Below are 10,929 nucleotides of genomic sequence, written 5' to 3'. Positions count from 1 at the left end.
CAGTCCCGCTTCTCCCGTTTGAGTCTGAGTCCCTAGCGACTTGCCCGGCTCTGGAGCTCAGAGACTGAAGCTCCCTCCCGATTGTAAACAACAACCGCGCCCTCCGTGCCACCAGCCCGCTCCGCGTGCACTCCACACCTGAGAATTTCACTTCAGCACTGCGCCTCCTCTGAGTCTGGGTATGATATTCTCTTTACTCCTAGTTGTAGAATTTCCACTCAGCCAGCCCTCCTGTGGTTCTGGATGGTGTCCGTTCCGTGTTTCAGGCGTAATTTGAATTGGTTGTTCGAAGCAGCAATCTCCGGCTGTTAACCTATGCTGCCATCTTGGTTCCTTCTCCTACAGTATTATTGACTATAGTCCCTATGCTGTACTTTAGGGCCCCATGACTTCAAAATCTCAATTTCATCATTCTATTTTCTGAGATCTCAATGTCTATATTTCCAATTTACCCCCTTTAGTGGCCCAACCCCAACAATCCTTTGATCCCTAGTCAAGGGGAAAAAAAAGTTATTCATTTCTGCACTGTTCTCAACAGAAGAATATTGGAAACAAATAAAATGTACATCCTTAAAGGCATGGTTCAACAACTTAAGGAAGCGGGCAGTTATTTGAAGGAAATGGGACTGTGTTAAGAGGGCTGTCAGATAGGGATGCCACCCACCTCTGATGACTCAGCAAAGAAGGAACCATGGAAATAAGTACCAAACCTCTCTCTTTTCACTGTCTCCTGTTTTCTGACAGTGACTCAGAAAATGAGTAACTATTAAATTGCCTTTTTTTAGGCCACTTTGAGAAGACATAGGTATCCAACCATGGCTATTATTAGGCAGGGTACATGTTTCATCTAAGAATTGGTGTCTGACTTTGCCTAGGGAGATGGCTCCCAATCTGAGAGTCATTGGATTCTTGAGGATCCTCAAAGGTAATTAGGGGCTCAAAGAACTATTTTCAACATTTCAAAAAATATATCACATAGAAATTGTACATTTATCCTTGATAAGACTGTGGAAGCTGACAGAAATGTATTTCCAGCTCTGAGCTGGTATGGTATGAATTCATACTGATCAGCAGTGTGATAAGTGGTTTTATACAATGTTGATTAATGAAGGAGAAGCATTTTTAAAGACACAAAGGCCACAAGTGCAGATTCCAAAACAGGGAAGTTCTAGGGCCTTTCCTGATTTTAGAGTTACTGAATCTAAAAAGTATAGTCTATAATTTATGAAATTATTTTACCCTTAAAAATCACAAAATGTAGTCCATTATTAGACTATAATAACTAAGATATAAATGTAACTTTTTCATCTGGAATTATTAACTAATTTTTCAGGCTTAATCTATCCTATCTAATAATAGACAAACATGGTTTGTCTATCTAATAATGACATGTCTATCTAATAATAAACAAACCATACCTCTGCTCCGCTTTACATTGGCTAATCAGGGTGATATGCAAATTAACTGCCAACCAAGATGGCCGCCAGCAGCCAGGCAGCTGAAGCGAACATGAGGCTTGGTTGCCCTGGCAATGGAGGAAGCCAAGGTTCCCCGTCTGCTGCTCCCAGCTCTGAGCCTGAAAGCAACAGCTCCAGAATGCAACTATGTTTCAATTATAGAAGCGAAACAAACACCAGAGACTGCTTTCAGACAGCCTGGCATCGGAGCTGGAGCTGCAACAAAGTTTCAATTACAGAAGGTAAATAAATCCCAGAATTAAAAAAAAAGAAAAAAAGGAGAGACTGGGAGCTTCGGTTGCAGGCTTGGCCCTCCTGAAAACAGCCCTCAAATCCTCATCCAGGCTGGCCAGGCACCCCAATGGGGACCCCACCCTGAAGGGGGGTGTGGGCAGCCTGAAAACAGCCATCATCCCCTCACCCAGGCTGGCCAGGCACCCCAGTGGGGACCCCCACTCTGATCCAGGACACCCTTCAGGGCAAACCAGCCGGCCCCCACCTGTGCACCAGACCTCTATCCTATATAATAAAAGGGTAATATGCCTCCCAGCACTGGGGTCAGCGGAGCCGCGAGGCCTCCCAGCACCGGGATCAGTGTGACAGGGGGCAGCGCCCAAAATCCCTGATCGCCCTGTGGCTGCCTAAGCCAGCAGGTGGTCATCCCCTGAGGGGTCCCAGACTGCGAGAGGGCATAGGCCGGGCTGAGGACCCCCGTCCCCGAGTGCACACATTTTTGTGCACCAGGCCTCTAGTGTATATATAAAAACTAAGTGACCGAATGACCAGTCAACTGGTCGCTACGACGCGCACTGACCACCAGGGAACAGACCTCAATGCACAGAATTGGGCTCCCTCCTGTCTGGATCGGGCCTGCGGGGATCTGGCTGAAACCGGCTATCCGACATCCCCCAAGGGGTCCCAGATTGTGACAAGGTGCAGGCCAGGCTGAGGGACCCCACTGGTGCACGAATCTGTGCACCATGCCTCTAGTCTGATAATAAAGTGGCATAATATATTTTCATTAAATATATTAAATAGTATCATGTAAAATAAAGGCATAATATATTATTCTGATTCTAAATTCAGTGGTCAGATGCACTTACTAAATTCTAGAAGCATTCTTTCTCTCACTCTGCATTGCTAGTCAAGCACTTTAAAGGCTAAGTTACATTAATAATTTTGTCATTCCTATTTGGTCTGATCAATATTTTACATAGTTTCATGCAGAATTTGATTTTTATTTTATTGCAGGTCTATGTTATTAAGCTTCTAGACTGAGAAAGAAATCAACAGGGCAGTAGAATAAAGAATATTTGTATTCTATAATAATAAAATCTGTCTGAGAGGTAGTTGATGCTTAAAGTGTTGGATTTAGTAGAGTCATTAAAGTTGCAAGTTTCAGAAACTCCATAGTTAAACAGTTTCGGGGAAGAGGAGGAAGGAAGGGTACCAGAGTGGTCTTTAGAGGCTGTGCAGTCTCCTGGAGACAGAGGGGACATCGCCTAGAAAAGGGGGGAAGCAGACCGAGTCCCTGCTGCTTCCCATAAGGGGTCAAGATGTCAAAGCATTATCAAGACAAAAATACAAAATAAAAAAGCTTTCCTCTAAAACATGCCTGAGATGTAGAAATGTGTAAAATTTCCCAGGTGGCGGTGGTCGTCTTATCATTGAACACTTCAGACCCCCTGCCAGGGAACGCACAGTGCCCTCCTCAAGTTCCCACCTGGAGGCCAAGACCCGACTAATGATATCTGCTCAGGAGAGGGCTCCGTAAAGGCAGGCTGGGCAAAGTCAAATGCACAGAATTTCCTTTCTTTCTTTATTTGATACACTGACAAGATCACTCAAATGGAAAGGCTTTGGGGCATATGCAAAAATGGAAAGTAATCTCTCCTCATTGGGAGCCTCGCAGAGAGTCGCGTGCCTTAGCAATGTTGCAGACCTTCATCTGCAAAGCCAGCAGCTCCCCGTCAGGGGCACACGCTCAGAACCGCCAGACCCGGGGCCAAGTGCAACAGGGCATAATTAATGCAGTCACAGGATCAGATTAGCAACAGACCAGCCCGGAGACTGATTGTAAGTCAGATCTTCCCTTTTAAATTATCCTCAGCGCTTTAAATTTGACCTCCAGGAAGACTTGTATACTAGTATATTGTTGACGGGTAATTTCTATAATATGGAAAACTGGGAACAACCTGCATGTCCGTCCGTAAGGAAATGGCAAAATAAATTATGGCAGATCCATTCTCTAGAATCGTAGGCATCTGTTAAAAAGAATGAGTTTGATCTCAAAATGCTGACAGCGGGTAATGGCTATGATTTTTTGTTAACAAAACAAATATCAGAACAATGTGTATACCATCCCATTTTGCAAAGCCAGTGTGTTGGATGCAATCGTTGAGCACCTTCTCAGACCGTGACCACTGCCTTCGCTGAGCTCCCCGAGGTGGCTGAAGTTCAAGTTGGTACCCTGGGCCTGCAGAGCCTTTACTTCCTCCATGATGGGCCCTGTTTGGCATTACATCGTCATCCTAGATTTGGATGAAATGCCACACTATGGAGCATGGGAACTGGCTTACTGAATGGCTGCCAGGGGCTGAAATGTAAGGAGTTCCTTCCTCTGGGTGAAACTTGGCTGATGGGAAATGAGAGGCAGGAGGGATCTGAGCAGAAAACCCGCTCCCCTCCCTTCCTGCAGGGGACTGCCCCTAGTGAGGCTTCTCGCAGCCTCTCCAGAGGAGTCCTGCGTGCCAAGCGGACACACCTGCCAAGCACCTGCTGTGTCGTTGCCAATCCACGTCACACCAAGTTGCTTTGCCTCTTTATTACCTTCCCTCTACTGTTTCCTCCTCACCACCATCTGTGGCTGCACTTTAATCCTTTTTTTGTCTTGTGTGTTTTTTTAAGCATTTTGCCTTTTTTTTTTAATTGACTCTAGGAAGGGAGGAAATGAGAGAGAGAGAAAGAGAGAGAGAGAAAGAGAAAGAGAGAGAGAGAGAGAAACATCAAAGTCCGAGAGACATATCTATCGGTTGCCTCCCACATGCTTCCCAACAGGGGATGGAACCTACAACCTAGGTACGTGCACTGACCAGGAATTGAACTCTGACCTTCCAGTGCACAGGAAGATGCTCCAACCAGCTGGCCACACTGGCCAGGGCACTCACTTTAATTAATCCTGTGTCTTCGTCTCTTGTCTAGAGGATCCAGGCCAAGAACACAAGCATACTGGATACTGAGGCTGCATCTACATTTTTGGTGAGTGTATACACACACGTATGCATACACCTACGCCTTTGTTTGGAAATGCATAGAAATGTAAATGTGAAAATGACACACATCAGACCTTAAACCATGGTCTGCTTTTGCTGCTTATATTTTTTAATGAACATGTATAATTTTGTCTATTAAACTAAATAATACCATAAAATCATGCCACGTATTAACAAGCCTAGCATACGCTTTCCTGTTTTACTCTTTAGCAGGCTTTAGTGTATTAACAAATCATTGCATTTCTCAGGCAAAATTAGCCTATAAGATTACTAAACTTTAAAATCTGGGTGTGGCAGTTGACCGACTACTCCCCCTAATCACACGCGCAGACCCAGTCACCGCCACCCCTGGCACACACACTTCTTCCTTGCCGGCAGACTCCAGTTATGTTTGCACCTACCCTTCCAGTTGTTCCCCTGGTCATCTTGGAAGAATGAGGAGCAGCCCTCTCTGTACTCTAAAAAGTGCAGAGAAGCAGGTCAGAGCCATGATGTCATCAGGGCAGTGTATTCGGCAACCAAGAGACTCCCTCAAAATTCTTGATTTGTGAATAATAAATGGGCTCCCTGTTTGAGATTTTTAAATTGAGTATTTCATTAATTGTCTTCAAAAGCATCCTGGGCTGACTGTATGTATATGTATAGATGTGTGTATCTGGTTTTATGCATAATAACATATTCATACATACGTATATATGTATATTCTGGTGTCATGTATCTCACTAGAGACTGAGGTCATAGCTATCTTATTGATCTTCATATTTTCAGCCCCTGACGTGACAGAACATAGTAGGCACTCAACAAACATTTCTAGAATTGAACTGATGAGATCACTCATCTCAATCTACAGTTTGTATATTACACATCTGGCAGTAGATTAAAGGAATAGCTGAGAAGGGAGGGTACCCAAAATAAAATCTCAATTACTTCCTATTCCAAAGCTTAAGGCTATCAGTAAAGTTACGATAAAAATAATCACCAAATTGCATTATTTAAATCCTTGTATTGCACTGGATATTCTAAAGGATAGCAACAAATGTCAATGAGAAATGAAAGATCAGACTCCTGTTTCCGTATTATTTGCAGGAATAACCAATGAAACACAACTTTTTAAAAAGCTCTGTCCTTGTAGGGTAATCCTAGTGTTTGAAGAGCGTAAGTCAGATATCACAACAACTGAACCTGACAGGTCGCCAACAAAGATCAAGGTTGGCGGTGGAAGTAGCAGTTACCACCTGAGAGCCCTGACCTGGATCAAGGCTTGCGCCCTAAACCTGGCTGACAGCCTTCCCCTGTAGCAGCTCCAGAACGGCAACAACAATACGTAGCCAACTATACATTACAGGCATGAGTGGGGGAAACAGTGACACGGGCAAATAACATTCATTTGTGCAATTTTTGATATGCCGGTCTATGTGCCAGGCTATGTTCTAAGTGCTTGGAGTTCAGTAGTGAAGCAGCCCACATGCGGTTTATGTGCTCGTGTTGGGGGAAGTGGGTTGGGAGGGGCATTTACCAAAAATTTCAAAAATTCGTTTTAGCCTTTAGTTTTCTAGCAAGGCTAGCTCTGATTTAAAACAAAAACAAACAAACAATAACAAAAAGCAACAAAGTTCTGTTATTTCCTTCCCCAAACACTTCCTTTCTAGTCCTGCCTGGTCCTCTTTGCATCATGCTCAGCAGCTTCAATCCCCACCCTCAACCCCCCCCAATCTACTTACTCTGGGCTGTATGTCTGATCAACTGAATCTCACGCTGGTGGGATGGAGCCCACTAACTGTTTTCCCTGTTGTTTTCTCAACAGCTCCCAGATGGTTCAGATGATCAGCCAGCCGGCTCCAGCCCTCTCTCTCTTCCTTGTTACCACCCATCACAATTTCCCTAATTTGTGTTTTTCCCCGGGACATGCTCACTGCTCATGTGTTGCCTTATTGTAATGACTGCATGAGACTAACACTCTGATATTTGCGGAGTGCTTTTGTATTGAGGTGTCGGATGTATGAGCAGAGCATTTTCACGTGCAGTGGCCATTGCTGCCCCAAGGGACCGTGAGGGCGGTCTCATTTTCCTTTTTGTTCTCCTGAAGACGCCGAACTGGGGAAGCCGAGTCCTTTGCCCAGGGCCAGGCAGCTGGTAAGAGCAGAGTCCGCATGCGGATCCTTCCAGCTCCTGAGCTGTGCTGTTTCCCCTGTCCTTGTGTGCTCTCCTGTCCAGATAAGAATTTGAATTATTTTGATAACATTTCCTTATAACTCTAATGGTGGAAATGCCAGGCGCCAGAGCGGGCCGACAGAAAAGAACCCTGTGCCAGGCGTGTCTTCAGTATCTTAAATCAACTGGGTAGGTTTTCTGTTCCACCTTCAGGTAGAGCCAGAGCTGTCAGGCTCACTATCAAGTCATAGATGACTAATTTAGACTCTCGAATACAGCCTGTGGGCCGTGTTTGTTGGCAACTGGGCTAGTTTTTGTCCCTCCCCGTGCTGCTGCTGCTGGCTTGTCCCCCTTACGTTCTGGCTGTGGGGAGCCACACACATTCCCTCCACTCAGGAGTCAGCATCCAGATGGTACCGCTCTTTCCTCCCCTCTCCCCACATCTGAGGTCCCTAGTGTGGCCGTGTAACTTATTGTCCAAACCAGAGCAATATGGGAGAAACAGAGGGCACTCTGAATAATTATGGCTGGACAACAGGTGCGAGCCAGGATTGCCCTGGGTAAGCCAGGCCCCTGCTCATCACCACCAGACAAGGGGTGAGAGCTTTCAAGGAAACAACTGACCGAACTAACATTTGTCTTCCTCCCTTGGTCTGCTTCTGATAAAGGTTCCAGTGCACACAAACTTCTCCTTACGTCACACCAAAAAGAGAGATTCCTGAGAGGATGCATGCAATAGAATGCTTAGGAAAGTTTGCTCATGAAGGAAACGGAATTCTTTGGAAACGCAAAAAAAAAAAAAAAGCCTTTCACATTGTACCTTCCCATCCCTAATGTAAGATGGTAAAATTTAAATTTTCTGTAATAGTTTCTTACTAAATAGTAACCTACACTGGTCCTAGTTCCACGTGCTGGAATCTTTAATTCTCCCAGAATCCCTGGGTGGAGCAGAGCAATACAGAGCACACTGCCTTATTACGGCATCGCGCTCAACAGATGCCGCTCACCAGGCAACCACATCCTTCCTCCTACAGGGTTTGCTTTGGGTTTAATGTTGTAAAGTAACTTATGCTCATTGCGCAAAAAGTGAACAAATATAGAAAAGTTAAAAGCAGGAAAACAAGACATCCATCATCGTCACTTCACAAGGAATTATTACTGCATTCTGGTATATGTATTTGAAAACTCTTTGTACTTCTACAGCTTTTTTGACTTGTGATCATACTGTAATAAAATATATCTTGCTTTCCGCTTACTTAATATGACATGTATTTCCTTATGTTGCTATACATTATTTAAGCATTTTAAGTAACTACACAGTAATCTATTATATGGAGAATGTATTGTTTATTTAATTATTACCAACTTGTAGGGCATTTAGGTTGTTTCCAACTTCTTATTATAAATAATGCAACAATGAACATGTTATACTGAAAGCCTTCATGGTACCTTGTGTTATTTCTTGAAGCTGGAAACTATCTTAAAATATATTACCATTTTAAGATTCTTGTTAAATATTACAAAATGCCTCCCCCCAGGTTTTCATCCAGCTCATGTACCCGTGAGCGATGAGCATGACCCCCACCCGCACATGTGTTCTCATGTGCTGTCATATGGCATGCCTTTGTTTTCCAGAGAGCACGGTTGTTTCCCATATACTGGCAAACAAATCATATTTTCTATTCCATGAATCATTTGTTCATATCATTTGTGCACCACAATTTTTACTAACAACACAAGTTAGATATATGTGCGGCATCCCTTAAAATGTCCTTTATGTTCAGACTTGGCCAAAATAACAAAAAGACACACTAAGAATTATTACATGAATTGTGGAATGAGAACAATATACAATTATCTGTAGAGAGAATTTAAAATGTGGATAAGCCACAAAATAATAGTGAGATCCTAATATGAATTTCCATCCTCATCAAGAATTGGCAAAACTGAGCGAGGGAGGCGGCTGAGATTGTGCTCTCAGTCCTCGGCAGTGTGCCGAATTCCGCATCCACCGTTGAGCTTCCTAAATGTCTTCCTCGGTGTCTGAATGCTGGATCACTGTATGCCTCCTGTTGTAGGGGCTGAAGCAGATATTATTGCCATCTTTACAGAGAAGAAAATGGGTTCGGTAAGACATGTAGCTTGCTCAAGATCACACATCTGGTAAGGAATCGAGCCCTTCTCAGATTGGAAACCTCGTGTTCTTTCCATCAACGTGCTTTTACTTGAAGTCAGATGCTAAAAGCATTCAGGAAAAGAAGGAAGCAAGGGGCCTGAAAAAACGTACCAAAATAGCAGCCGTTAAGTCCTGGGGATGCCTTCGCCAGACTGGACTGGGCATCAGTAACATGGAAACATCCGTTTCATATTCGCTAAAGTATACTTCTCACCTTTTATAAAAATTCCCACCGGCCCACAGCCTGGTTCTTCCAGCTGCTGCCTTCCCTGGAAGGCCGCCTGGCACAGTGGTTAGGAGTGCAGCTCCGGAATCCACCTGCCTGAGCTTTCATCCCAGCCCTGCTGTTCACCTCCTCGCAACCTAGTGTCATTATCAACGCTCAGTGCCCTCAGTTTCCTCATTTGCTTAAAAAAAGGGTGGGGATGTGATAATAATAGTACTGACCACACAGAGTCATAGGGCGGAATAAATGAGGTAATGCCGGTAAAGCACTTCACGTGCTCTTGGCATGTGGAAAATATTCAAGTAATGTTAGTTGTTGCTGTCATTATATGTTTTAATTTGTTTAAACTCTTGACAACCCTGTGACCCGGTGACAGCCCTGCTGTGAGTCCCCTTTTATGATGAAAAAACAGAGACGCTACACTAATTATAAAAACATAACATGATACTGTTCAAACCTAAAAAGAAGGAAAAGGATCCCTGGTTATAGGTGTGAATCAGATTTGAAAAAAACATAATACAGTGTGTTTCCACATCCGTGAAATATAAAAAAGTCAATGGAAATAACATTGTATATGGAAAGCAAAATAAGTAGCATTAGACATTCGCCTAAAGCTTTTGTCAACATTGAATGTGCGAGAAACATTGTAGAGATCTTTCGGTGGCTTTCCGTGTGTCACGAAGTCTTAGAGGAAAGCCTGTCGCTGACCCAGAGGGGGGGCAGGGCCGCTGACAGATGTTGCTCTCACCCTCCTTTGTGCTATTTAAATACCATTCATCTCTGTTCTCAATAGGCCTGAACGCTTGATCTCAGATACCTGTGACTCATTTTGGTAAGAATAAGTATATTAAAAACATTTTATGCAACAATATATACTTTCATTTTGAATGAAAAGTGCACATACATCAACTAAAAAAAATCTTTATCCTGAGAACAACCATACATCAAAATTCTAGGGGAAGTCAATATAACTAAAATATTTTTTATGAGTGATGTCCTTAAGAAATATGACATTGGGGGAAACAGTTACACTCATCTTCTTCCTCCTCCTTCCCCGATATAAGGGAAGACCTTAGCTGAGCAATGGTCCTGCCGTGTTCTAGGAACCGCAGGCCTGAGGCGAGAAGGTAAGTAAGTGGGGGCTAAAGACTGTTGCAAATGTGGAGAACTAGAACTTACCGATGAGTGGCAACCCATTCGCAAGATGCCTAGAGGAAGAGGAGATGGTGGTCAGTGAGGGAAGAGGAAACATACAGACATGGGGGGCGGGGCAGGGTGAGAGGGATGGATATAGAGGACTGAAGTGCATGCAAGCCACAGCAGATAGGTAAAGGTTTACCTATTTCAAAAGGAAATCAAGCTACTGACGATCCCTGGGCTATGGTGGAGATGAATGAAATGGCTTATTTCTAAGGACACTGAACTATTAAGTCTGAGACAAGAGGAACAGAATGTGGCAAAAAATATAAAAATGAGCTTCTTAGCTGGTTGCTTTGTGTTTACAGTAATTACACACTACATTGGAAATCAAGCAATCCACTTATCCATATACAGTGGGGCCTTGACTTACGAGTTTAATTCGTTCCGAGACCGAGCTCGTTAAGGAGCTCATTAACTCAAATTACTCTATCAACTCAATGCAAAAAA

The 10,929-nt window shown here is 43.8% G+C and overlaps 1 long non-coding RNA gene across 1 annotated transcript; it reads left to right on the top strand.

The window, feature by feature from the left end:
- Nucleotides 1–4,584: 4,584 nt before the first annotated feature.
- On the top strand, nt 4,585–7,684 carry LOC107183834. Its single transcript, XR_001514634.1, has 2 exons — nt 4,585–4,715; nt 6,534–7,684. It is a non-coding gene; the product is annotated as an uncharacterized LOC107183834 (long non-coding RNA).
- The last annotated feature ends 3,245 nt before the right edge of the window (nt 7,685–10,929 follow it).

Source organism: Myotis davidii, unplaced genomic scaffold (assembly GCF_000327345.1).
Source record: "Myotis davidii unplaced genomic scaffold, ASM32734v1 scaffold582, whole genome shotgun sequence".
NCBI lineage: Eukaryota > Metazoa > Chordata > Mammalia > Chiroptera > Vespertilionidae > Myotis > Myotis davidii.
This window is presented reverse-complemented; position numbering and strand designations above follow the sequence as displayed.